This window comes from Schistocerca piceifrons, chromosome 1 (genome assembly GCF_021461385.2).
Source record: "Schistocerca piceifrons isolate TAMUIC-IGC-003096 chromosome 1, iqSchPice1.1, whole genome shotgun sequence".
Taxonomy (NCBI): Eukaryota; Metazoa; Arthropoda; class Insecta; order Orthoptera; family Acrididae; genus Schistocerca; species Schistocerca piceifrons.
Genome location: NC_060138.1, coordinates 1,111,848,788 through 1,111,876,065, shown reverse-complemented (window position 1 = coordinate 1,111,876,065; position 27,278 = coordinate 1,111,848,788). Strand labels below are relative to the sequence as shown.

The 27,278-nt window shown below is 39.3% G+C and overlaps 1 protein-coding gene across 4 annotated transcripts in view; it reads left to right on the top strand.

Annotated features, from left to right (window-relative positions):
* The window catches only part of LOC124776983 (phytanoyl-CoA dioxygenase, peroxisomal-like), a 102,731-nt gene that overhangs the window by 14,686 nt on the left and 60,767 nt on the right, over nucleotides 1-27,278 (top strand). The window contains exons 1-3 of one of the 4 annotated variants that reach the window (XM_047252237.1): nucleotides 19,893-19,964; nucleotides 20,041-20,066; nucleotides 20,105-20,230. The exons of 1 other annotated variant lie outside the window; for it this stretch is intronic. The gene's annotated coding sequence lies outside the window, so the exon portion shown is untranslated. Of the gene's footprint in view, nucleotides 1-19,892; nucleotides 20,235-27,278 lie in introns of those variants that run through there. 2 more of the 4 variants (XM_047252229.1, XM_047252245.1) reach the window with 2 other exon arrangements.

Genomic DNA, 27,278 nt, shown 5'->3' with positions numbered 1-27,278 from the left:
TTAGTTAATGAATTAAGTACTTTCTCACTGTACTTGTAAATAGCCTTCTCCATACTTGAACCCTTATGAGACCTAAACTGTGACTTGGACAATATATTATTTTCAGTCAGAAGCTTAAGAAGAGGCTTGAACGCGACCTTTTCAAATTTTTTGTAAAAGCCAGCAAAAATGAAATTGGTCAATAGTTTGAAGGTATCTCTTTATCTTCCTTCTTGTAAAGAGTCTTAACTTCAGCATACTTTAGCCAGTATGGAAATGTTCTGTTGATAAGATATTGATAACACAGGTAACTTAAGATAAAACTCAACTCACATGAACACTTCTTGATGAACGTCATTTATATGTTATCATAAATAATGGAATACTTTGATTTTAAGGATTTTATGATGGATGCAACCTCTTTGATAGAAGTGAATCCCATTTGAATTTTACCGAAGTTGTTTGTAGAAACTGGTCTCAGATATTCCAGTGCACTGTTTACCGAACCTGACAACCCCACTCTGTCCCCAGACTGTCAGTAATAGAAACAAAGTACTTGTTTAAGGAATTTTCGACACTACATGCACTTGTTACCAATGTCTCATTTATTTTTAGATCTATCTGTTCCTCTTCATTTCTGGCCCCATGTGTCTCTGTCTTCACTATATTCCATATAGTTTTTATGTTGTTGCCTGATGTTATTACCTTTGTCTCATAATAAAGCTGCTTAAATTTCTGGATTACTTGCTCCAATATTTTGCAGTATTCTTTGTAATGCTTTGCAATGCTAACATCAGAGTTGTTGATAGTAGATACAGTTTCCTTTTTGTCCCACATGATACCTTTATTCCTTGTGTCATCCATGATTTATTTTTAGACTTCTGTTTGATTTCAGTTACCGTTGGGGGAAAACTATTTTCAAATGAGGAAGTAACTGTGTTAATGAATGCTTTGCATTTTCCATTTGAGTCAGCAGTATTATAAACACCTATCCAGATTATGCATTTGAGCAGTCTCCTAACATTCTCAATTTTTGACAGATTTATTACCCTCCTGTATTCAGATTACATAGATTGTATATCCTGACAAATTTCAACTTTTAACGTAATATGCTGCAAATCTTGATCAGATAGCCCATACAGGTTAATAGTAAAAAAATGACTTACATGTGTTGTGGTGTTTATTGGGGTAGCCACATGTTAGAATGACAATCCACAGTTAAATAAGAAGAATGTTAACACTAAACTATTCATGACATGCATGTAACACATAAAAATTATACAAGTAACGCAAGTAAGAAACGCAGGAAGTCATGGAGGTAAAAAAGGGCGTCAGTCTTAAAGTCGATGTCGCTGGTGATATCTGTCGACTTTTGTGGTTGCATCCGAAATAGCATATGGTCTTCTGATTGTGTCGAGACATAGTTGTTTCATCAAAAATGTCAGTTTGCTTCATTTATGTATGTACTAATCGATCCTTCTGTAATCAAAAGATTAAAGGAATCACATTTCGTTCGTAACGGGAATCATTCGAGCAATATTGTCTTTTATTTACATGAATTACAGCTATGCTGTGTAGTTTCATTTTTCCTGTGTTTTTCGTTGCCTTCCAGACTGCAAACGGTATGACATCCGAACCATACTATATCAATGGTCTCATCCCTGCATGGCTTTATGACAGCGCTGATTGTTGGTGCACCTTCTCATGCTCTAAAATCCTCCAGCCAATAATTATTCATTGTTCACATTTCCTACCTCCTTAAAAAAGATTGTGGTTAGAACAGCCATAGACAGCAGTTTGTGTGTGTGTGTCCGTGTGTGTTTGTGTGCTTTGCTTCCTTTCTGAATAAGGTCTTGGCCGAAAACTTATATGAATACTTTTTTTGTCATTCGTGCCTGTTGCTCAGCGTGCGAGTAAAAATCTACCCATTTCACAGTATAGTTATTCCCTCATGAAGTTTGTTGTAAATAATCCACTGAGCTTCAACAGGAACTATGACCCACTTAATTACAATACCAGAAGAAAAAATGACATTCATTACGCCACATTAGGGTTTTCTGTAGAACAAACAGGTGTTGGTAATGCTGCAGCCAACAGTTTGGATCAGTTATCCAGTGATATAAAATGCCTGACAGACAGGAAAGTAAAATTTGAAACTAAACTGAAAACCTTTATGTTTGAGAACTCCTCCTATTCTGCAGGAGCCTGTGTATTATTGTACACTGTAAGTGGTGATGGGTAGGAATTACTAACGTCGGTCTGTCTTTAATTAGAAAATAAAAAAAATCGAATAGATGATCAGCCTGAAGGCATATTTTAAAAAAAATTGATGTTAATATAAAACGATTCATTCCACATCATTAGGATTTATTGTGCAAATGATTTATGGAACATGAAACCTACCAACTAACTAACTAACTCCAGAATGAGATTTTCACTCTGCAGCGGAGTGTGCGCTGATATGAAGCTTCCTGGCGGAGTAAAGCTGTGTGCCAGACCGAGATACGAACTCGGGACCTTTGCCTTTCACGGGCAAGTGCTCTACCAACTGGGCTACCCAAGCACGACTCACGACCCGTCCTCACAACTTCAATTCTGCCAGTACCTCGTCTCCTACCTTTAAACTTCACAGAAGCTCTTCTGTGAACCTTGCAGAACTAGCTCTCCTGAAAGAAAGGATATTGCAGAGACTAGGTTCACAGAAGAGCTTCTGCGAAGTTTGGAAGGTAGGAGACGAGGTACTGGCAGAATTGAAGCTATGAGGATAGGTCGTGAGTCGTGCTTGGGTAGCTCAGTTGGTAGAGCACTTGCCCGCGAAAGGCAAAAGTCCCGAGTTCGAGTCTCGGTCTGGCACACAGTTTTGATCTGCCAGGAAGTTTCGAGTTTCAACTAACTAACTGTTTGTATATCACAAAGAATGGTATAGGCTTACATATTTTGAAAATTTCAAAATGAAGCTCAAAAGTAAAATGACACGGATGCTCAAATTAGATGAACGTTTCGGTTATGATATGTATGGTTACTCCTGAAAAATAGACAGATTTACTACAAGAAATGTTCCGGGAGGTGGGGGGAGGGAAAGCAAATAGGACGCTGAAGGAAAGGTAGGTCTATATGTTACACAGATTAGGCTATTATTACTTATAAAAAATTACTTACATACATGTTAAAACGAAATATCTATTTTACAGGGTCTAAGCATTTGAGACCAGTTCCTTAATCACACTGCAGCGTATTGATCGTATTCAGTCAAAAAGTTTGCCAGAGCGGAAGTGAATTGCAACAGAGCCAGCCGCAGGCAGGCAAGAGTGTTATGCATTGTGAAGCAAAACACGGTCAAAGGACATTGCTAAGCAGAGCCATCCGGGCGCAGTATAGCAATAGCCGACACTGCAGTATATTAGCGGAAGGACAGAAGCCTTTCCTTATTTGCCATTTGAAATAGTAATGGAAGTGTGAAGGGTACGTGCTTTAAGCCCTAAACGGATATAGTCTTGACCGTATTAGTACACAGCCATTTTAAATGTGGTGTAACTTTCCAGCATTAAATTTTATCAATACCTCACTGGTTAAAAGTTGTACAGCATCAATCCATGAATTCAAAAAGCACTAAATTTTTCGAAATTGGACCAATTTTGAAATTTTTTCGACTCATAAAGCAAAACTGAGGAAAACATTAAATTCATACTATCAGGTTTTCGTATTTTTTTATGTCAACGAGTACAGGAATCAATTCTAGCTTCATTCTGAGGCAATTATGCCAAATGAATGCTTTTTAATTCGGTTTTAAGGAATTTTGTGACAATTTTAAAATTTAAATTTTTCATAACTTTGACCTGTTCCTAAAATTTGAGATCTACATTTTCCATGAGTTTGACATGTACAGCTGGTTTCTTCGTCCCTGGATATATACTTAATGTCTGAAGACCTTTTTCTAAATGCTTTAGGTATTTTATATACTTATATGTACATATTATACAAATGTTATTGAGGAAGAGTAAGTACTTAAAAAATCGTTTCATTTGCAACTTAAAATACAGGAAACATAAAAGGTTAGGAATTACATTTATTTACAGGAATGCTTACAGTAATTACATAGTTAATGGAAATATTTCCAATTTTGGTCGTTTTGATGGTTCCAGTTTAGTGTCTTCTTCTTAAGGCTGACTGGCGCTATTTGCTGCCTCAGGTTGGCCATCGCCAGTCTCTTCCTCCTCAGCTTCTTCGCCCCAAAGTGCCTCACCAGGCTCAGCCTCATCTTCCTCCTCAACGAGGCAACTGTCCAAGTCTACGTCGAGTTCAGTGTATGGAGTGTTTGTGCAACCCCCCCCCCCCCCCCCCACACACACACACAGTTTTTGCACACAGTGGTGCACTTGAGGCCTGATTTGCGCCAAGTGCATGGACTGGTGCATCCTTTTTTGCAGCTGCAGAACACCGGTATCAGAAGCTCTTGGGGAGCAGGTTCTTTCATTATAGGAATGGGAGTGAGTCCCAGTCTGTCCCATATGCAACATCATTCGAGCGGGTCTAGCGTGTTTCCCATCCACCACTGAACCTGGAGGAATGATCTGTAACTGTGCAGGTCTGCAGTGTTGAGTGATGGAGGATGTCGATGAACTTCACCTTCGTTGAAATCCTTACAAACAGACGTTACCTCAGCATCATTGATGCTGCAGGTGGTCGTTCTTCCATTGCCATACATTGCCATCAGGGTCTTCTCCCCAGATCTACTGATGTCTGCTGGAGTTCCAGATGCCTTTTAGATCACCATAGCAGCTTCCCTCAATGCTAGGTTACTGTCGGCGAGAATACACAGTTTTATTTTCCCATGCCCAAATGGTGTATAGGTTGTGTCACACCCAGAAAAGGTATGCAAGAGGAGGAGGTGTTTCTTCTCAAACTGGTACAAGGAGGTGGGGTACTACGTTTCAGCCGGCCGTGGTGGCCGAGCGGTTCTAGGCGCTTCAGTCTGGAACAGTGAGACCGCTAAGGTCGCAGGTACGAATCCTGCCCCGAGCATGGATGTGTGTGATGTCCTTAGGATAGTTAGGTTTAAGTAGTTCTGAGTTCTAGGGAACTGATGGCCTCAGAAGTTAAGTCCCATAGTGCTCAGAGCCATTTGAACCATTTTACTACGTTTCAGCTTCCCCCTTCCTCCCTGGCTTCAGTAGGTAGATGTTGTTGCAGGTGGCATTGCTGGGAGCCCCAGACAGGATGACTGGGATGTCAGTTCCTCACTGACCACAAACACAGTGTCGAATCTGGGTGACTGAGAGCAAGCTGTTGTCACAATCAGTAAATCAGTGTCCTCTGCTGCCTCCAGTACTCGAAGCGAAGATTCTTCCATGTGTTTTCTCAACATTTGAATGAGGCAGCTCTTATTCGTTTAAATCTCACGAACTTCTCCTGGGAAACTCTCATCAAACATTACATCGGCTGAAGTCTTCACTTTCGAACGCCGAGCTCTTTCTGAGCTTTTACTGCCTCGCTGATTCGCCTGACTTGGGTACCCATCGAACGCAACAATCACTCTAGATCTGTAGTGCCAAGAGACGAAGCTGACATACTTTTTGCAGATGACACCAAAAGATTCGTGCTTGTCCCACACAACGTTGTGAAGACGCAATCTTCTACCCACAACAACTATTTCATTTTGAAATCCTGTGGGAACAGTTGCTGGCTTGAAAGCCTTGTACGACAGAGATTTGATTCCATTTCGTAGTCCGTCTTCGCTGAACAATGATAATGAATACAGTGCCAGTTCATGGGTGACAAAGTGCTTCAGATCTTCGTCAGATTGTGTCGCTCTGCAGATTCGTTGAAAAAACGTCATAGGATCAACAGCAGTCAGCATTTGGGAGCCAACTTTCAGGTTTGTGAAACCTGGGCGAGTGTAACAACTTCATCCATGTGTTTCAACTTAAGGCTGTGGAAGTTTTGGCCAGTCATCTTTGTCATACATGCCTTGCCTATTTCTTGGGCTGAATGACACTTCATCGTCAGTTCGTGAGAGTCAGCGTTGTCTCCAGCCACTCTGGTGGGACTTGCATAAATGTGCTCCTCAGACGAAACAGCAGTCACTTGGCAGTAGGTTTCCACGACGTCACACACATATTGAAGGTTGATATTCCCATGTGTCCACTTGGCAAGAACACTTTCACTGAAGCCTCTACCACCACTGAGCGCCCCCTCCTAATTTTCTGGACCTCATCGATGTCTGCTCTATCGTCATGTCCGACCAAACACCGTACCAAATTTTTCCATTCCGCCTTATGGGAAAATATTCTCCTCTGGTGAGACGGTCGAACTCAGTGGTGTCCATCCATTCTTCCAATATCATCACGTCTTGTACGTAAAGATGAGCACTTTTGGCATACAAGTGCCCAGCTGCATGAAAGAAGGCAACATTTTTTTAGTAGTGACCTGGTGTAGAGTCCAGTTATCCATTCATTCTGCCTCTATGAAGTGTTTCACAAGGGGGACCGACTTGAAGTAGATAACCCACAAAGTTGAAGTAGGCCCTTTTTGCTGAAGAGATATCAAGGTGCTTCGAAATTTGTCACTGACTGACAGCACCACGTTTTTCTCATCAAGGATCCACGATTGACCTCCTCTCAACAGCCTTTCCCTTTCAACTCTCCCCTCCTCACTCATCTTCACCATTCCCATGTCACTGATGCCAGTGTATTGTGGGTGAGGACCTCTGACCTGACTGCTAGCTCATAGGCATGGCCAGATAGCATTTTGTCAACACTGTTTGTAGAATAGATAACTGACAGAAACTCCTTCAACTCACTCCTGCCATAATCGTTCCAATACAGCCCATAAAAGTCATAATGAGATGGAAACCTTCGAGCCCCACAACCAAATTTTTAAAATCAGAATCCCCGATCCATAGCCTTCATGTACAATGGTTGGTCGAAGGTCACTGCACAACTTTTTGGTCCAATTTCTTAACTTTTTTGGTCGCATCCTGAAGAGAAGTGCAGGCAGTGTTGATGTCGGAAAGTGGTGCACTGATCAATGGGAGATATATAAGAGGTGAGCGGACGTATTCGGTGTTTTTCGTTGCTTTCTTCCTGAATCCATTCCATCCAGGATGTTCTGGGAAGTTCCCCCACTTCGCATACAACCAGATAATGTCAGTAAATGATGGTAGAATGTCGTCAGCAATATTTATGTCGCAAGCAATGATATTTTTGAAACCGTCCTGCATTCTACATGACTGGAGTTGAACAGTGTTTGAACCTTTTACAATCTCTGTAGAGGAGCAAATGGGTAGTCTCTTCATTTTTTCGACAGGAGCCATTGCAGAGTGAAGAGTGATACAAATGATGCTTCCCATTGAATGGAACATATTCAATCCGTCAAGAGTGTTGGCATTACAGTCAGAACTGTCAAAGACGAATTAACAATAAGAGGGCTGCAGCACTGAATTTGTCTGAGAACAGAGCACGCAAGATGTCTCAAAACGAATTTATTCCCAGTGGGATTCAGAAAATCTCTGGAATGACAACTTATCTATGAGTAGCCTGGAGCCAAATCTCTCACACAGATAAACAATTGTTCCAAGCAAGACTAGAGATAAAAACGAACTGGGTCAGGTTTCTGAAAAGATTGCATGGGAGTGCATAACAACTTCTTTCTCCGCTTTCCCAACTCGCCTTCCTTGTGTTTCACGACGCCTGTTTCAAGGAAGAGTTTCAAAGCGCCTGGTATTGCAGACATCGTTGAATAGGAAGTTGTTGCCAGGAGGTGGATATTGCTTTAAGTTATATGCAACAGAGCATGTGTCTTTCACAGCTATTTCTACTGCTGCTTTCACAGTGCTGTTTCGTCGGTCTTCAGTGTTTTGGGTTTTTCTTCCGTAGAAGGTGTTAGTGAGGATTTTGTGCCCAACATTCAGAAAATCGTCACCAAACCATCTGAATAGACGAGCTTTCACTGTCCTTGTATCTGAGCGATTTTCCTCTTCCATCTGATTCATTAACTCGCAACAGCACATTGGCATTCATCTGAGTGTTCTTCAAGGTGCCATTTTTTTGGCCGAAGGTTTACGTCCTGCTCCTTGCTGACCCTCTGATGAAGGCTTCCATTAAAGTTTATTGTTAGATACCCTGTGGTACCATGTGTCAACTGCAACCAAGTCTAACTTCTCATCATGCAAACAATTTACTATATCGTGATCCCCACGAACAGTAGCTGCATTAATCATGCTCTGTCTGACTTCACGTTTCATGACCTGGTGAAGTTGGTATTTTTTGTCGTTTCATCTTTATTATTGAAGCTCTTTGAATTATTCTGTGAGACGCTCACCACATAAAAAAGTGTTCTCGAGAACTGAAAGTACCACTTTTGTCACGAACTCGTCGTGCTACAGTTGATTGTGTAACCTCTTTATACCCACAACGAATATAAACGTCAATCATTTTAGGGTTACTTTAGGGATTTGACATGTAATATGAACAGTTACCTCTGGAACTCGCTCTCCAGCAGACGAGTGTGGTCAGCATTCTCGCATTTTCTGCTGCTCTCCAACAATGTTCTCACTCCTTTCTCTTTGACAACTGTCTCTTCACCTTCATCAACAAATGTTTCCACTCATATTGAGACAAAAACACAACAACTGCTCACAGCACATTGGTATCCATTCACTTTGGCAAAAAGGTTTGAACTGAAGAGCTCGGTGGGGAAAACAAAGGTGGGGGAGTAGGCCATCCCCCATGACCTTCGGCCTCACAAAAGGTCAACTGGCTACCTGGTCTCCACTCTCTCCATCCTACTTCCTCCTTATCTCAGCGTTACGAAATAGCTCACCAAGCGCCATTCTTTGATGTGCACATATACCTATATACTCACTGAAGGTATAAGTCAGTGGGATTTTCTTTAGGCGGAATATATTCTGGATGATCAACTTTCCTAAGTTAGTAATGCAATTCAGCATTGTCACATGTATTTAAATGAATGTGCAAGTAAGTACATGGAAAATATTTGTTCGGACCTAATATAGCTCTTCAGTTATTAGAGTCTATGTTGTGAACAAGAAGCCAGCAGTGCTAGTTGAAAATTATGAAAAAATTAGATTTTCAAATTTTCACAGATTTCATTGAAACCAATTTCAAATGCATTCAGGTGGCATATTATAGCCTTCGAATGAAATCAGGCTTCTAGGCATCAAAGAAGTGTGAAAACCCGAAAGTGTGAAATTAAGGTTTTCCTCAATTTTGCTTTATGAGTTGTAAAAATTTCAAAGTTGGCCCAATTTGGAAAAAGTGGTGTTTTTGGAACTCACGTAATGATGATCTACAACTTTTAGGCAGGGAGGTATTGATAAAAGTTGATGCTGGGAAGTTACAGCAAATTTAAAATGGGTAAGACACAGATTTTGGCAAAATTGGAAAAACTGTCTGTTGTTTTGATCTCCATAAAAATCGAACTACTGGATCAATTTTCAATTTTTTTCTTTTAATCGACTCAGGATTTCGTTCTCTGTATTTCACTATAGAACGGTTATTGCCAAAATATGGACCGTTTTCGAGCTATAAGCGAAAAACTGAAAAAAGTCCGAAAATCTCGAGATCTTTCGGCCACCAAATCTTGCCCCCCCCCCCCCCCCCCCCCCCCACACACACACACACTTTCGAGGTCGAAAACTTAGATTTAGCATACTCACACCATACTTAACGATCCTAGAAAAAAATATTTTGCTGGAATTAATGTAAGCTGAAGCACTTCTTGAGTCCTCTATATACTAGGCTATGGGGCATCTCCCTTCTTTTGTTACTTCCATGCAGGAAACAGAAAGCACTCCAAAGTAAATATTTCAACCCACTCAAAGACATTTCACAATTTCTGTCTTAACAATCGACTATTTGCGCCGCCACAATGAATGATCCCAGCACCGATGAGAAATTTTAAATACATTTGCTTAATAAAAATAACTATCCTTAAACTGTAATATGTAACTTTATTTCCATGAACGTGAATTATGTAACAACATATGGCATAATTAGAAATGCTACAGGATGAAATGTAAGAACTGAAAAGCATAAGAAATTATTTTTGTTGAGGTATGTCCAAAAGGTACCTCTTTCGTCTAGTGTAATCACAGACACATGGGAATAAAAGAGCATGTACAAAATTTTGTGGAAAGAATGCATGTAAACATGGATGTTCTCGTGTCCACACCATGTTTCATTGCATAAACAATGTGCTGTGAATCCCCTTCTTTGCTCAGGAGTTTGTGTTGCGTTTATTGTGATGAAAAGGCATCAGGAAAAGAAAATGCAAAACCGACTGTAGGTCAAAACGTATAGAAACAACAGAGGTTTGAGAAATACAGAGTGATTGCAGCGTTTTGTGTGCAAATTTCAGAAGGAAGTCGGTTTTAGATTTTCTGCTTGGGAAACTGAAGCGGAGGCTGACAATACAATTTTGTTAGCTAGTAACTGGCGAATTATATCCTCGTTTGAGTTATGTATTCCTCATCTCAAAGCAAAGCATTTCAATTCTATCAAATTTGTGACTTGTAAAGGCCAATTCACAATGGCCGTCACATCATGTCCCGTTCCCTCCTGTCCCATTCTGTCCAAACATTCTACAATGCATTTCAAATGGCGCCATCCGCACTGGCCATCCTATCCCATCCCATCACGTCATGGCACTTTCAAGGTTTCTCTGGAAGAGAGTTTGATGGCTGAAGTCATCCATCCATTGCTCCTCACACGACCCAAAAGCTCATTTACTCGCGATACATGGCCAAGGGCAGATCTTCACATTTCGTCTCAGGTATTAATAACAATTTCAGCTGTATTTAATCCTTTATTACTGGATCACAACCGATTTTGTAACACTAAAAGCTACCTCTTCAGAGTGGAAAAGCTCATTTTCTTGACCTCAGTATGACAGAGCACGCAGGCGCATTCCCTGTACGAGGTTCCCTGTAGATTGGAGAAGTGACCACTATGGTACAATTTGTTTTGTATGCATTCACTGTACTGAAATCAGGGAGTTTTTAATCTATGACTTACCGTCTTTTAGCGGTGTTTTGTTTTGATGGACAACAAATGTTGGGTAAAAAGCTTTTCCGCTCTGGTGTTTTAATCACATATTCGCCTGAAGAAATGGCTTTTCGTGCTAGAAAACTGGTTGTGATCCAGTAATAAAGGACTAAATACAGCTGAAGCCGTTATTAATACCCAAGATGAATATTCGCAGCTGTGGTTGCCCCACACGCAAGGTTGTCTGCAGCTCCATATATCGATTCATCGTGGTTGTCGTGGTTGATATCAGTTGTTCGTTGTTCGATATTTGCTATAAAATGTTTCGTTTAGTTATTTCTTATGTTAAAATTTGTAATAAATGGCGATAGACTAATTGGAACAGTGAGAGAGAGCAGTCTAAATTTTACGATATGAGCATACTAAATTACTTGCTCTCTACAGCACTTACAAATTGGATATTTATAGATACCGGTACCATATTTATACTTAACAATGAAATGGATTGCAGCATAGCTGCAACTTGAAGTGAAATAAGAACTGTGAGTAGAATCAGATTGATTAATAGATGGAATTTATTAGTGTGCTGTCAGGCATTTTTGGTGATACATAACGAATGCACAGATATATTCAGGGACTGCAAGTTGTTTGTTTAAATATGATTTTGTGGCAGGCCTATTTATTGTTAAGCAGCTTTCAGAATTGTGCGTGGGACAGTTTGCAGCAAGCATCAGTGGTCAATCTTTATGTGGTTTCACTATCTAACTGCAGACCAAATAAGACACTAAAAGCAAATACAATATGTAAAGAAAACCGATGTACCTTGAAGGGAAAGGTATTGTAGGAGATATGAGTAATGTATAAAAATTTGCATTGGACTAGCAATTAAAGTTAACCTTAAAAGAAATTTTCACAGGATGTGATGGCAGCTCGTAACTCTTTCCTTTTAGTAATTTTGGGTGCAGTTTGACATAACAAATGAAAAAACTGATTCTTCCACTTTCCAATATATTACATGCAGATTCCTCTTCCTCAAGCTCCTTGTATAATGTATGAAATTCTCCTTCTGTACTACAATGACAATTTTTTGGACCCATGCACTTTCTTTGTGTTGTTTTGCACGTCTGTCTCCCTTCTATAATGTACAAATCTATTCCTGCATGCTCTAAACCACTGAGGTCCAACAATTTTTATACAAATGTGGACTAACACATTGTGTATTTGCACTTCATGCATAAAAACAGTTAAAAATCGTGTTGCGAAGATCGCAGTTTCCGTGAGAAGATCAGTTGAAGACAGTAATGTGTGTTGAGATCACATGACTTGACATACCGTGACGTGATGGGCAGTGCGAATACACCTTGACGTGATGGTGCCGTGACGTGATGGACAGTGTGAATTGGCTTTAATGTGGAATAATGGTAATTTATTATTCAATTGTTTTATACCTCTTTTCATTGCAGGAAATGCCCAAGCTTGTAATTATTAGCATATTTTGCTCCTATGCAATATTATAATTTGTATCTGTTAGGATCTATAAGTACTGTTCTCGTGTAGCCTATTTTATGACTCATTCCATATCCATGCAATTCTCTTGCATACTGGATCGACAGAAAACGAATCAATAAATGGAAATAAATGCGATTGTTCCTGAAACTGAGAAATACTTCAGGGAGGTTCATAGTCGTAATGTGAAGGTTAATTTACTTTCAGTGCATCATTTGTATTTAATCATGAAATATGATATGTAGATTAACATCCTGGGACTTTGCAAATTTGGGAATTTCATAGACGCCAGAATCCACTAGAATGGCGGCTGTGTTTTTCAGTTTCGTATTTTTTGCATCATCAGTGTCCTTTATTGCTATTTTTGTTGAGGAGCTACATATACCCTATCACTTCTTTTGTCTGTCAGGCTCCTCAGCAGTTGTTCTTGTAAGTCACCATAGCATGAATATTCACCCACAGTTTCCATAAAGATTTTTATAAATTTTTGCCTTATCCTTCTCAGTCATCCTTCTTTGAAACTTAGGGTATTTTATTCTTTCCAGAGATATGATGGTAGACTTAATCTAATCGTGACGCTCAGGGCAACACATATCGAATTTTTATTGAAATAATCTTCAGAAGCGACATTTTACACGACTTTTGTCTGTAATCATCAAGGGCTATCAACTTACGTGTGCTTCCTTTGGAGTCAACTTACATTATTGCACATAAATCGCTTTACAACATAACCTCAACATGCTATATAACATATATGGGCCCCTGCTACCTGTCGTCTGCTAAGAGCAAAGATTCCCAACAAAGGCGGACAGCAACGCACTTAATGCACGACCAAATGTGCATGCATAGTTCCACTGATGCAAATTTATGTGCATATGCAAAGTTGAACACAAAAGGCATCGTGTGAATGCACCGTTACTGAATAAAAACCTTTGTATCAACCACTAATGTAATCATTCAATGCACTTCGTACCACAGGAGTATAAATAAATCAGTTAGTATGTACGAATGATCTCAGATGGCGCCTTATTGAAAAGAGCGCCAAGTTTGACAAGAGCATCTGTAAACAGCAGCACACCCACCACTGCCTTGTCAGCTGTCATGCTATGTGGTGTGCGCCACTTTTGCTAAATGAAGAAATTTCGGCTTGAGGAAAAGAAGAATACATCACGTAAACTGACGCACCTCAAAATGTCAGAGGCACTTGTGCAACATTTCTTTCAAACAAAATTTAAGAACAAACAGAAAACGAAAATTTCCATACACTATATATTTTTGTAATCATCATGAAATTATCTTTCGTGTAGATCAAAAATACTTTTTTCAAATTCCGTTTGTGGTCTTTTTCACGAGCGTTCTCCTTCACGTCCTACTTCTGCTTGTGTAGTGCGGTTCCTCTTTGTTCTACTTTAAAAAAAAAAAAAGGTTAAGATGGGTGGAGGCACTGTTTTCCATCTGCCCACCTAACTGGACACCATTACTGGTGCCATTTTTTCTGTGTTCATTTCCATGGGAGAGTTTGGAACTGCCACTCTAGTATCTCTTGTAGGTCAGAAATCTAACCCACATATACTTTAACACATGTACGTAGTTGGATTAGAGTCGGAATAAACAGTTCTAAAGATAAACAAAGAATAAATATTCAACTCTCAAAATCAGTTACTCTTCCAACGAATGAACAATGCGCTTCACTGTGTGACGAAGCAAGTTGGGATATTTTTTCTTCCCCTCTTGTTTTGCCATCTACCTACTTCAATTCGTTTTTTTTTCATTTCATTAACATACGTGAATACAATCTGCATTTTCATAAAAGAGAAAGGTTGGCCCTCAGTTTTAAAGAATATTACACCAGATCTAACTTTGTGCCCAGTTTCGTGTATTTAATTGATTTTCTTATTTATTTTAAGTATTCCTAGTTAGTATCTTTTGTTACAGGGTGAAATCAGTAATTGTTTCGTAACGTAAATTCTATTGTTGACACATAAACAAATATAAATTCTGTACTAATTATAAACGTTCAGAATACGAAATTCTAGTAATCTTAGAGTATCTATTTGGCTCTATTCGAAAACATGTTGGCAAAGCCAGCTCTTAATTAACTCAAAATTAATTAACAGTTTTGTCAAAAGTATTTTTTACATAACGATATTTGTTAATTTCATGATTTAATTAAATAATTCGGCCTAAATCTTGTAGTAGAAGAAACTGTTAAAAGGAACGAATTTTTCGACGTATTCAGTTAATTTCATGAGTTAAATTTTAGTTGTAATTTCTGTAAATTTAACTTCGAACAGTGTGTAGTTTCAACATCTATTATTGTGAGGATATATAAGGGCCCGATCTTTGGTCACGAGACAGTCACTCCACAGCCGAATTTCAAACGAGGAACCTGTGTTGGTTAGGACGACAACAATACATCAACTTCACAGTGAAATAAGTGTTACACCAATAGACCATGTGTTAAAGCAATGACAGTGTCTGTTCCATACATACCTGATTATTCCGAAAGAACTGTGAATTATGTGGTTAGGTTTTTACTGCTTGTAGATATTCAGTATTAAACTACGGTAACAGTATGTGGAGGTTTGCCTGAAATCGATTAATGAGGCTTATCGAAAGTTAAACAATAGTGCACTGCCCATATTACTGTTTATTATTGGGGGGTTGTGAACGGTGAAATTAGAGTGCTGTGAAACACAACTGTGCACCTGTTGCCTACATTATTTACTGTAGTCAGCGTGCAAATTTCAAACCTCATTTTTCCGCCAGTGTAGTAATGCAGTACATCGACACCGAGGACAACAAACGAAGAAACAAAAGAAGGCGAACCGCTACAACTGGTCGATCTCTTGTTCTCACCCAGCTTCCCCACCCCCTAAAGTGCAGAGCACCTGGGATGTAGGGGTACTTGATTTTGACTGGTTATCCAGCTCTTGTATAGACGACCGGTTGTTGTGTCGGTGTGAGCACAGGTGTGACTAGTTGTTCTGTAGTCCTCTGGTATCTTGCCATTACCTCTTCAGTTCGACTGGGTGTAGGCTCGCCTGAACCTTGGTCATCCTGAACTGGAGGGGTGCTTTCGTGCGTTGGCGATGGTAAAATTCATACTGGTTTCACTCTCTCAGGTGACACCATGAAAGTATTTCCATTTTTGAGATGTCTGTAGCACGGCCATCATGTTGCGGTACATGGTAGGGCCCAGTACGAGGAGGCTGTAGAGGAGCCCGTACGGCATCCATGTGCAACACGACGTGCGAGTAGTTGGTCAACGTTTTGTGCATGAAGATCAGATGTTCATCACGGCAGGATGCCGGTGGCTTTCTCATCTTTGCCAGACGGCCACGAATGTGTTGTACCAGCAGTGGTAGCTCCATTTGTGGTGGTAGTTGTGCTGTTGTTTTTTTGAGACAGCCTGCCAGAATTCTCAACGGTTCTCCACAAACCATGTGGAGTCCGTAAACCTAGAAGTACTAGTGGTAGCACCTTTATCCAACTCTGAACTTCAGTGTTCTGTACCACCTTTCCACCATCCCATTGCTTGCTGGGTGGTAACGGGTTGTGCGGTGATGCTGGAATCCACACAATCTAGCCAGTTCACTAAATAGATTACTCTCAAATTGTCGAACCTGATCTGTAGTAATTTCTAGGTGTCATCCAAATCATGCCAACCAATGTGCAACAAATGCCTTTGCTACTGTCTCACTTGCTACATCTGTCACTGGTACAGCCTTTGTCCATCTTGTTCATCTGTCTGCTGGCGTGAATAAGTATTTATAACCCTCTGAGGCCAAACGTAGACCCACTATTTCAAGCTGAACATGACCAAACCTTGTCTACGAGTCAGCAAAATTTGCGACCTCTGCATGAACATGTTGTCCTACTTGACAACACTGGCACTGAAGGCATGAGCGGCTCCAGTTCCTGGCATCCTTGTTAATCGACGCCCACACAAACTGCTCGGTTAGCAACTTGATATTGATGTTTGCCCCTGGGTGTGCTAAGCAGCAGAATTTCTGCGTAATGTAGGATCGTGGTCTCTATTGTGATACATTGCACCATAGTTTGATCTTGCTTCCTGACACTTCTATTTGTTCCAGTGGCAGTCCTCTGTGCCAATCTGTTAGTAAGACTTGCAACTCTTTATCTCTCTCTTGTGCTGTGGTGAGGTCGTCGTAATATAAGATGCTGACTAACCTGCATACTCGCGAAAAGGCTGACGAACTCCACGTGTCGGAACTGCCGTGGCGAACATTTGTCGTTGATGTTGTGGAAGGCTGACACGATGGGTTTATGACCTGTGAAAATTGTCAGTTCAATGTAAAGGCGAAAATGTCTCTCACTCTCATATATCGCCAGTAACTCCCTATCGTAAGCACTCCATAAAAAAAGGTCAAAGGCTGCCAACGTCCATTCACTTCTTGTGCAGTGCTGCTCCAATCCTGACCTGGCTGGCACATGCCACAATATTCAATGGTGTACCCAGGACAGGAAGGGCAAGCAACGTTGCGTCTTCAAGGCTGGCTTGCAGTTGGCTGAAAGTGTTACTCCTCTCTGGTGTCCAATGTAATATTCGCTTGTCCTTGCCATTCTTACTGGTAACCGCGTCCGTTAGTAGTGACTGAGCTGTTACCAGTAAATGACGGGGTAAAAATTTACCATGCTTAAAAATCGTCAAGTTGCTTAAAGTCCATTGACTTTGGTAGATTACGCAATGTGGTAATCTTTTCAGGCATAAGTTGGATCCCATCGGCTGAAACTTTCTCACCTAGGAAAGTTACTTCGCTTTTGCGCCTGTCACACTTGTCTTCATTTAGTACCACTCCATAGTTACACAACCTCTGCTTGTCGTTAACTTGTGCATCAGCTGAATATATTAACATGTCATCTAAAAACAATAGGCAAAATGGCAAGCCTTGTAACATTTTGTCAATGAATTCTGCCAGGTTTGCGCTGCATTTTTAAGACCAAATGGCATAAACAAAAACTCACAGACAAAAAGGTGTAATAACTGCTGTCTTTGTAACATCGGTATGTGCCACTGGTATCTTATTGTAAGATTTCCGACAAGCCAACACTGAGAAAACTTTCGCAACCTCCAGAGAACAGGTAAATTCTTGAATATTAGGTATCGGGTACTTGTCTGGGACTGTCCCTACGTTCAGCTACGGCAATCGCCACAGGGGCCGTCCTTTTTGCGCACTAGGTGTGTTGGGTATGACCATGGGCTGTCTGATCTTCGTATAACACCAGGACGGAGCATATACTCAAATATCGCCTTAGTCTCAGCCAATCGTTCTAGAGCTATTCTACGGACGCGCTTTGAAACCGGCGTACCTGGTGTCGTGTCTTTGTAATGCACTGCATTGTGCATAAGACAGCTTGGTTGCACCCACGTAAGTGGGGTGGACTGTTTACTTGCAACATTAATTACTCCTATTACCTTTCTGAATTACCTTCACCATGTCACACTGTGTCCCGCCTATAAGGCAGACGTTTGCCATGTCTACGGCCAGTGCAAGTTGACAGAAAATAATCACCTAATATGGGTTCTGTAACGTCTACCACCACGAAACTCCAATTGTACGGAGTCGAAAAACCAATGTCTACCGTCATATCTTTGCATCATACGTGTTGATGCTGGAGCTGTTCAAGGCTAACAACTGTAAGGGCTCCTGTATCGTCGTCTTAACTGTGCCCGTGACTGGAAGGGTGCTGACCTCTGAACCAGTGTATATTAAAAATCTTAGACCTGAATCTTATCAGTCACGTGCAACCGACGCGTTGTCGTGCCGCGACTCGTCGGAAAAGTAGTAAGCATGCCATCATGGGCCTTACCTTTGGCGTGTGTCCATTTGAGAGTTGCTGCAATGAGACTCTCCTTAGTCCTTACGTCGACGGCGCCGTTTGTGAGTGTCGCAGTCCCTAGCGCCTAATTCACCCTGCCCTTGCCATTTGAGTACTCCCAAGGTTTCGTGCACTTTGTAGCATCGGTGCCGACCCGTCTGTAGTACCAGAAGATGTCACCGATAGTAGCTGGACCTTTCGTGCCGTCTAACGGCTGAAGGTTGGATGAACGACGCGACCGCGTCCTCTTATCGGAGTCCGTCCGTAACTTACGAGTTCTGTAATTGCTTGACGGTTCTTCCCATTGTGGTCCGCAACTCTCGGAGTTCCCCAGCGATGTCGTGGTTGTCGATAATATGCGGAGTTCCCCAGCGATGTCGTGATTGTCGATAGGATGCGGCACACAATTCGGCATCGGCTCCTCCAAAAACCCCGATGCATGTTTGTCACCTACTGCTATGACGATAGTATTTATCCAGCGGTTGACGTTCATACGATATTAATGTCAACTGTACTTGAGACTGGAGCTGCTGTCGCTGGATATGTACCAGCAGCTCATTAGATATTACGCTACAGTCCACTATCGCTCACAAATGTCTCTAAAATTCCAACTGGTTTCTGTTCTCACGTTTCTCCCGGTAAGGAACTTGTGAAAGTCTATGCTCGGGTAACTTCCTGCAGCGAGTGATTAGGGAAGTCTTCAGGGCGAGGTATGCTTGTTGATGAGGTGGGTGTAGAATCACACTGGAAACTGTTGTCGTCACTCTTTGGTCCAAATTGCTAATTGCCAGCGTAAATTGTTCACGGCCTTCTGTGATCCGTTATTCTGCGAAAATGTTTTCCAAGATCACAAACCTTATGTGCGGTTGTGTGGGCGTAAATGGAGGAGCCCGCAATTGTAGACGCAGTGCACCTGACACGAACGAACCGGCACGCATAAAATTTTCGGTGTGGGTGTGCGCAAGCGGCGCGGCAATTATCGCTGGAGTTTGTGATCTCGTCGTGTCCGTCTTACCGTCGTTTCTCAGCATCGACAGTTCTAAGACTTCAATCTCTTGTAGCTGCAGCCGGATCTCGTCACCAACGGTTTGTAAAAAAATATTTGCACCTTCCATGTTTGACTGATGTAATTCGAAACATGTTATTGCGACTTAAGCCGTTCTTGTTTTCGGGGCCTCCAATTAAGTAACTCAGAAATCAAACCCACACGTACTTCGAGACATTTATTTAGTTGGATTACAGTCGGAAGAGACAGCTCTAAAAAAAAAAAAAAAAAAAAAAAAAACAAAGAATAAGCATCCAACTCTCAAAATCAGTTACTCTTCTAAGGAATAAATAATGCACTTCACTGGTCGCTAGCTTGTTCCCACACCCTTGTTCTACTGGTGTTTTCACTACATACTAACATTTCCGAAACAGTGAGAGCGGACATCTACATTGTCGAAATAAGTAATCATTCTCTCTTGACAGCACAGTCTACTTGACAGCAATTGTGGAAGCTTTTTATTAATACAATCCCGTGCTGTTTCAGTGAACTTTGCATGAACTTTGACCAGAGAGCAATCGTTGGCCAGAGTTTAATTTCGAGTGTTTGTTGTTTGTTTTGGATAACGTGGCTGTCAAAGTAATCAGGTGACTATGGAGGTGACTGGCTTATCGTTATCAGGGAATAGTTTGTTTCAGAATGCCTGTGATACCATCTTTCCAGTTATAGAGATATCGTTGCGTACGAAGGTAGAAGAAGGACAATAGAGATATCGTTGCGTACGAAGGTAGAAGAAGGACAAAGTGTTTTTGCCTTAGTGCTGTGACACTGCAACAATTGTCAATGTCATAGCTCCTCGACTTGTGGCTACACTAATAACAAGATTTTAGAAGTTTATGTCGGAGCAACTTAGGTAGGTACGTAATATAAGACATTATATTCGATAATTGTATACATGTAGAACAGCAATAGTTTTAATACACGTAATCTATTCATATTGCACAGTATATCTGAAATGTGCATTTTCTGCTCATAGACGTAGTAACTTAAACGCGAATAAATCGCTGAGAATCCAGTCTAACAACTTTCAGTATATGGTTATAGTTTGAACAGCAGTGTTGATAGCTGTTAAGACCAGCGTGTGATGGTGTTCTAGAACAATGTGCTGCTTGGTTATTTGTAGGATCGGTTTTGCCCACTCATGTACAATCTTCGTGCGTACATGCACTCCATTTTAGTTTACTGAGTAAAAATCAACCGTCCAAGATTGTTTAATGTTGTTATATTGGCTGCATAGACTGATTACCCACAATGACAATCTTCCCTATGATAAACAGTTCATGTCATGTATTGTCATTCACAAGCTGCAGGTGATGAATGTTGATACCTTGTTGTGTTGTGTAGTAGTGATGTTTAGTATGTGTTCATATGCCAGACATAGCCCACGAAGAACTAAGTGTAAATGACTATCTTTATTAAATATGTGACATATTAATGAATTCATCAATGGTCTTGTTGAATAGATCAATTTGATATTCACTCTAAATGATTTCCATAATGCACAGAAAAACACAGTGATAATTACTGTAAGTCAATTTGTTTTATGGTGATAATTACTACATAGCTGACACTGTTAAGCACTCTGTTTTGTGAAATTCTGGGCTGTGATTCATGAGTCTGTATGCTACTGTAATAAAAACTGCAAGAAATCTGATTATATTTGTATCCTGCTTGTTTCCTTCTTGTTCGTAGTCATCATCTGGGTTATAATGTTTTTGTTGAAAATATTTATTCACATTATAGGAAGCATTTAATTAAAAATACTGTTGGCATATGTTAAATATCTTTATTTCTTTCTTAATCCATCTGTTAACAATTTTCATTGTATAGATGTGGTCATGTTATACATTAGCAAAATGTAAATTATTAGTCATTCATTCCAAAGTATATTGTATTTGTTTTCTTTATGTTAAGTGTTACTTTGCTTTCCTGTGACCATTTGTAGACCTCCCTGAGCACTTCAGTAGAATTTTCCAGCATTTGTGCTGGTGTCTTACTGGTGATTAATATATTGCTGTCATCAGCGCTCCCTGGCTGATATGTTGTGAGAAATCATTTATGTGTACCAGAAACAATACTGGGCCCACTACACTTCCTAGAGGAACCTCAGTATTGATATATTGTGGATCCGATATATGTTTCTCGTTGTACTTTGATCCACTGGATTCTTGGGATCTCTGCTGACTGTACTGTTTTCTAGATATGAATGAAACCATTTATTAACCACTCCCCTTACTCCTAGAGCCTCTAACTTATGCAACAGTGTCTGGTGATCAACTGTGTTAAATGCATTAGACAGGTCTAAGTAAAGGCCAGTTACATAGCTTTTCTCATGGTCTGTAGTTCTCAATGTTTTCTACGCCACCTTTCTTGTGAACTGGTAAAGTTTTTGCATGTTTCAGATAGTCAGGTAAGCAACCACTTTTGAAGGATTCATTTATGATTTTCGTTAGTGGAGCTTTGATACCATTTATGCACATTTTCAGCACACACATTGGGATTTCATCTACATTTGCCAAGTTTTTGTTCTTTAATTGCCTTACAACATTCCGTACTTTGTCGTTAACAGTTGGAAGCAATACCACTGAGTTAGCTATATGCTTTGGTGTTGGTTGATTAACACTTTTTGGAAGATGTTTCTGTAATTTCGTTGCAATACTGCTAAAGTAGGTATTCACATAATTTGCTAGTTCTTTAAGGTTACTTGCTAAGTTTTCCTTGTTCTTTATTTGTGTGTTTGTACACATCTGCTTCATGTTCCTACTTCTTGTTTCACTATAGCTCATGCAGCTTTACTTTTATTATTGGCTAAATTTATGAACCTATCATTGGCTGATTTTTTTTTTTTTGCATGTTCCAATAGGAAATTGGAATTAACGTTTTGGGGAATGTTTCTTCAAATTTTAGTTTAGACTCAGACATGAAATTGAAGAATTTCCTATTCACTTCAGTTTCTGTATTAACTCCTTCCCAACTTTCATTTGTTAACTGTAAGGAAAATTCTTGCAAAGCTGATGGAGAGTATACTATTTTATATACATGCAGTTTGGATTCTTTTTCTACACAAGCTTTTACTTTTATAATCTGACATAGATTGTCTGACAGTACCAGATTTTTAACAAGTACATCTCAGTTTTCTCTGCCTACATCTGTAGCTACATGGCCAATGGTAGATGATGAATCTGTGATTATTCTTTTTGCACAGCTGACTAGAGATGACATCCCAAAACCAAGTAGGATATTCAGAAATGTGTTACTGGTGTCATCTGTTTTAGCTGTATTCGTGTTAAAGTCCCCTCGCAAAAGAATGTTATGTTTCAGAGTCAATGCTAGTTATAGGCTTTGTATAAGTTTTGAAAAGTATATCTCTAAATTACCACTGGGAGAACAGTATAAAAATAATATAGTTAGTTGCTGCCACTTCAAAGTCTTTGTTGTACATAATAAGATAGGCCTAATGTCATTTCTGACTTTAAATTCAATACTGTTCTTAACATAAATATATGATCGTCCACCTTTCATTGTGTTTGTGCAACAAGAACATGCTTGGACATATGAGGGAAAATTAATATATAAGATTTCATTTTCTTTGCGCTCGTACTCTGTTATGCAGAAGCTGTCAAAGAATTGTAACTTGACTTTGTTTTTTACACACTGAATTAAATTCATAGATGAAATTTTGAAATTTTTCTTAGTTAAAACAAGGGTAAGAAAAGGATATGGGGATCTTGCCACTCTTATTCAACATTGTTTTAGACAAAGTAATGTAAGACTGGGAAATGGAACTAAGAAATCAAAACTTTTGAAAGCCAATTGAACTAGGAAGAGGCCAAGGAAAACTGAATATTTGATTTTTAGCATTTGCAGATGACTTAGTGATCCTAACGGACAGTGAAGAAACAGCAATAAAACAAATTGAGACCCTCAAAGAATGTGCGGGGAAGGTTGGCTTGCAGATGTCCTTTGAGAAGACTTAATTCATGTGCTCCAATTTAGATGTTCTGAAACTGAAAGTAAACTGTGGTGAAATCAGCAGGGTCAAACACAAGTATCTCAGTGACATTATTGAACCAACAGGACAAAAAAAAAAATCAGAAAAGCATAAGAATTTGTTTCAGGCTTGTGTAAAATCACAAACTACTACTCAGTTATCAAACTGACAGTTACATACACAAGTGAAACACTCTCATTGAAGCAAAAATTACATTTACCAGAAATTAAGAAAGTAGAGAGAAAGATTATTAGAAAAATTCTGGGTCCGCGATACTTACTAAACGGATACCGACTGAAAAAAAATGTGAAGACAAAAGAAAAAGTATCAAACATCAAAATTTATATTGGAAAGACATGAATGAAGTTTCATGGGTACCTAGATAGATTACCTGGAAACAGGCTAACTAAATTGTGTGACATCACTTAAAGCATCAGTACCCTGGGTAACTGAAGTTAAGGAGGATTTTATACAAGCAAAAACTGATGTAACAAACACATCAGACAGTGAGAAATTCAGAAGCAAAAGTAGTCAAAGTTTACTCCAGAGATTGAACCAAACCCGTACCAACCTAAGTGGACTGAAGAAAGAAAGAAGGCCTTTGGGGAGAAAATGAAGAAATATTGAGCAAATAAGAAGAACCCTATGAGAGTTTGAAAATCGCTTGCTTATCGTTCTCCAGTGTGGACATTTGCTAGTAGTAATAATAATAATAATAATAATAATAATAATAATAATAATAATAATAATAATAATAAGTGCTCAATCACTTAAAAAAAGTGCCTTTAACATAACCTGAAATAGACGGAAACATGGATATGAACACTTTCAAGACAACGCTATAATCACATGCTTGCCTTTACAGTTTCACATTATTATACTTTTACCATCACACTTCAATAGTGAGCACCAGGCACTGAGTAATCTCTGGTGTCTTACTGTCTGGCAGCCTCACTTTACATGTCTTTCAAAAGAGCAAGCAGCAGCTGGACCATTCTTATATAATAGGACACTACATATATTTTATATTTGTGCTCATTGGCTTGTGGATACACATTTTATGATGGCCACCCTGCTTGAACAAACTCCTCTCTACTGTTTAGCTTCTAGATATTCATTTAAACTATGTAGGGCTAAGGAGACCAAATAAACTTTAGATTTGTTTCTGAAAACAGATCTATTTTCATTGCTTCTTATTCTAGATGACAATTTATTGTGTAAAATGCACCCCTTAGTTATTGTTATAGGATAATTTTCGGATAACTTGAGCCACTTCCTTTATAGATGATAATCATCCTTGTTTCTTGTATTGTAATTGTGTATATATCTATTTTACTGGATGGTACTGTTTGCTTTCATATGCATAATTGTTTCCAATTTATATAATGAAGGGACTGTTAATGATATTAGGTTCCCTGAATTTATTGCTGCAGGATTGTCATAGGGTCATGTAGCGGGACTTTGAATTTTGCCGCGCTGCACTCGTTCCCTCAGACATGAATTGTGCCGTCGCAACGGTATGAGCGCTCGGCGGCAGAGAAAATACTAAAATTGTAACTCTTTTTTGTTTTTCTATCCGTTTCTTGATTGACCCTTGATAGCCGAAGCTTAAGGCAGACGTGATCTGATGAAGACGTTAAAAAAAACTTATTAGCTGGTCTTAATCTGATTTTAATGTGTAGACATATTGTGGAAGTTGTTAAGAAATTCGGAGGATGGAAGTAGCAAAGTAAATTAAATTGCATACAGTATCAAGATGATTTTAATTGGTATAAATTAGTGATTCCTGGACGATTGCAAGATTTCGGAGCAGACTTTTCACGCCGAAATGAAGGAGATTTTTGAAGACCTGGACATCGCATGAAAGAAGACAAGTTAACCTGGTAAAGGATGAACTCTTATCTATGCCACTTCCCCCTGTCAGTTACATTTTGTTATTCTCTGTTTCTTTCCAATAATTTTTGTAGTGGAAATTGGTTTAACTTTTGCTCAAAAACGCCACAAGGACCACCCCAACTACAGCTTTTCTGTAATACAAAGTCCGACCTGCATTTCTTTCTTTCTTTCCCTTTTTTCGCGATCATTAACGATTTAAAAAAAAAAAAACATTTTCACTTACGATTTCTTCCCACATTTTCAACCTTTTTTCTTTTTCTTTTCTTATCTTTTTTCTTTTTTAATTAACTGCTACAGTCAGATTTGCATTGCATCTAATAGGCTTCTTTTGAAGCTTCACTAATCTATAGATATTCATATGTGCAGTATTTTCCCAGACTAAAATGCAGTATGGTAAGTGGGGGTAGACTAGACTATAGTACATTGTTAATAGCGTGCCTGTGTTTACCGTCCTAGACATCTTCCTCATTAACCCTAGGATGCACCGTGCCGAAAGCACACATGAATGCATATGCAGGGCCTCCAAGGCCCTGCCCTAATTTAAAATTTTCCTCTTTTCATATAATCAGTCTTTGGAGTTAAATTTATTTCTGTCAAATTTATTGTCATATTGAAAGATTCCTAAGATACAGTAACAGGATCTGGTGGGCCTGATTAACATTTTATTAATTTTTTAAAAAACTCTAAGAGTGAATTTTTATTAGTTACATCCATTTACATCCAACATATACAAATAATTTTATTAATCCACTTATAAGTTGCAGTTTACATTTTATAACATTTATTACAGCCAATTTCTTAACTTAAAACATACTCATTATTCACAATATTATGTATATAGACAATATTTTAACAAAAAGTTATTGTTCATTGTTCACATAAAATTGCATTTTTCTTAGTTTTCAACATGTGACAAACAGGAAGCACAAAGAACGCCACTATGTTCCTTACAAATGTTGGTTTTACACTTAATGCATATCATAGCACTTTTTCTATGTTTATTATATGGACAATAATTGCATCTTCTTCTTTTTCCTGGAACAGGTAGTTGGTTCAGCAATATGACATCTTTTTGAACACCGCATCTTTGCATGGCATCAACGATTTTCTTTGGAAGATTAGGGATCTGAATACGGAATTACCATTTCCTCTGCTAAATCTCTTAGGAACAAATGCCTTTTATCACTTCTTCAACTATGGTATGTCAGATGTTGGGCAGAAAATAAAATTTCACTGTTCATTCCTGCGACATCCATCATATTCATCCATAATGCAAATGGCCATCTTCTTGTTTGTCTCTTGCAAGTGTAATAACGAATTTTCTGGTCCATTTGATCTACTCCACCCTTCGTAGAGTTATAGAACATTATTATATCTGGTTTCTTTTTTGCATGAGTTTCAGCAATGTTTCTGTCATGATGCATTGTGCTAATGAGAACTACAAACTTTTTCTTTTTGGGAACATAACTCACCATTGTAATGTCACCTCTAAATGCAAACAAAGAGGAATGAATTGGTCTTGAGGCAAATGGTTTCATCTATTAGGAATTTCTGGTTTATTTTGTTTGATTGTTCCCACCACTGTAATTTGCTTCTGAAGCATCTCTTCTGCCAGCTGCACACTAGTAAAGAAGTTGTCAACAGTAATGTTTTTTGATGATCCTTCAATGCTTTTAGCAAGATCTGTCACCACATTCAATCCAAGATGTTTCTGAATAGGTTCATGGGGCTTCCTTTCCGTGTAAATAATTCCATCTAAAGCATATACAGATGTAGCATCACATAACCAAAATATTTTTATGCCATACTTGGCTGGTTTAGAGGGCATATACTGGGTGAAGCTGCGTCTTCCACGGAATGGGAGTAGCTATTCGTCAACTGTGAGCAAATCATTGGGAGTCATTCTATTTCTACACTTGTCAAGAAATAGTTCCCATACATAGTGAACAGCTGCAAGTTTGTCATCTGCAGATCGAGCTTCACGGGTACGCCTGTCATCAAATCTAATCATTCT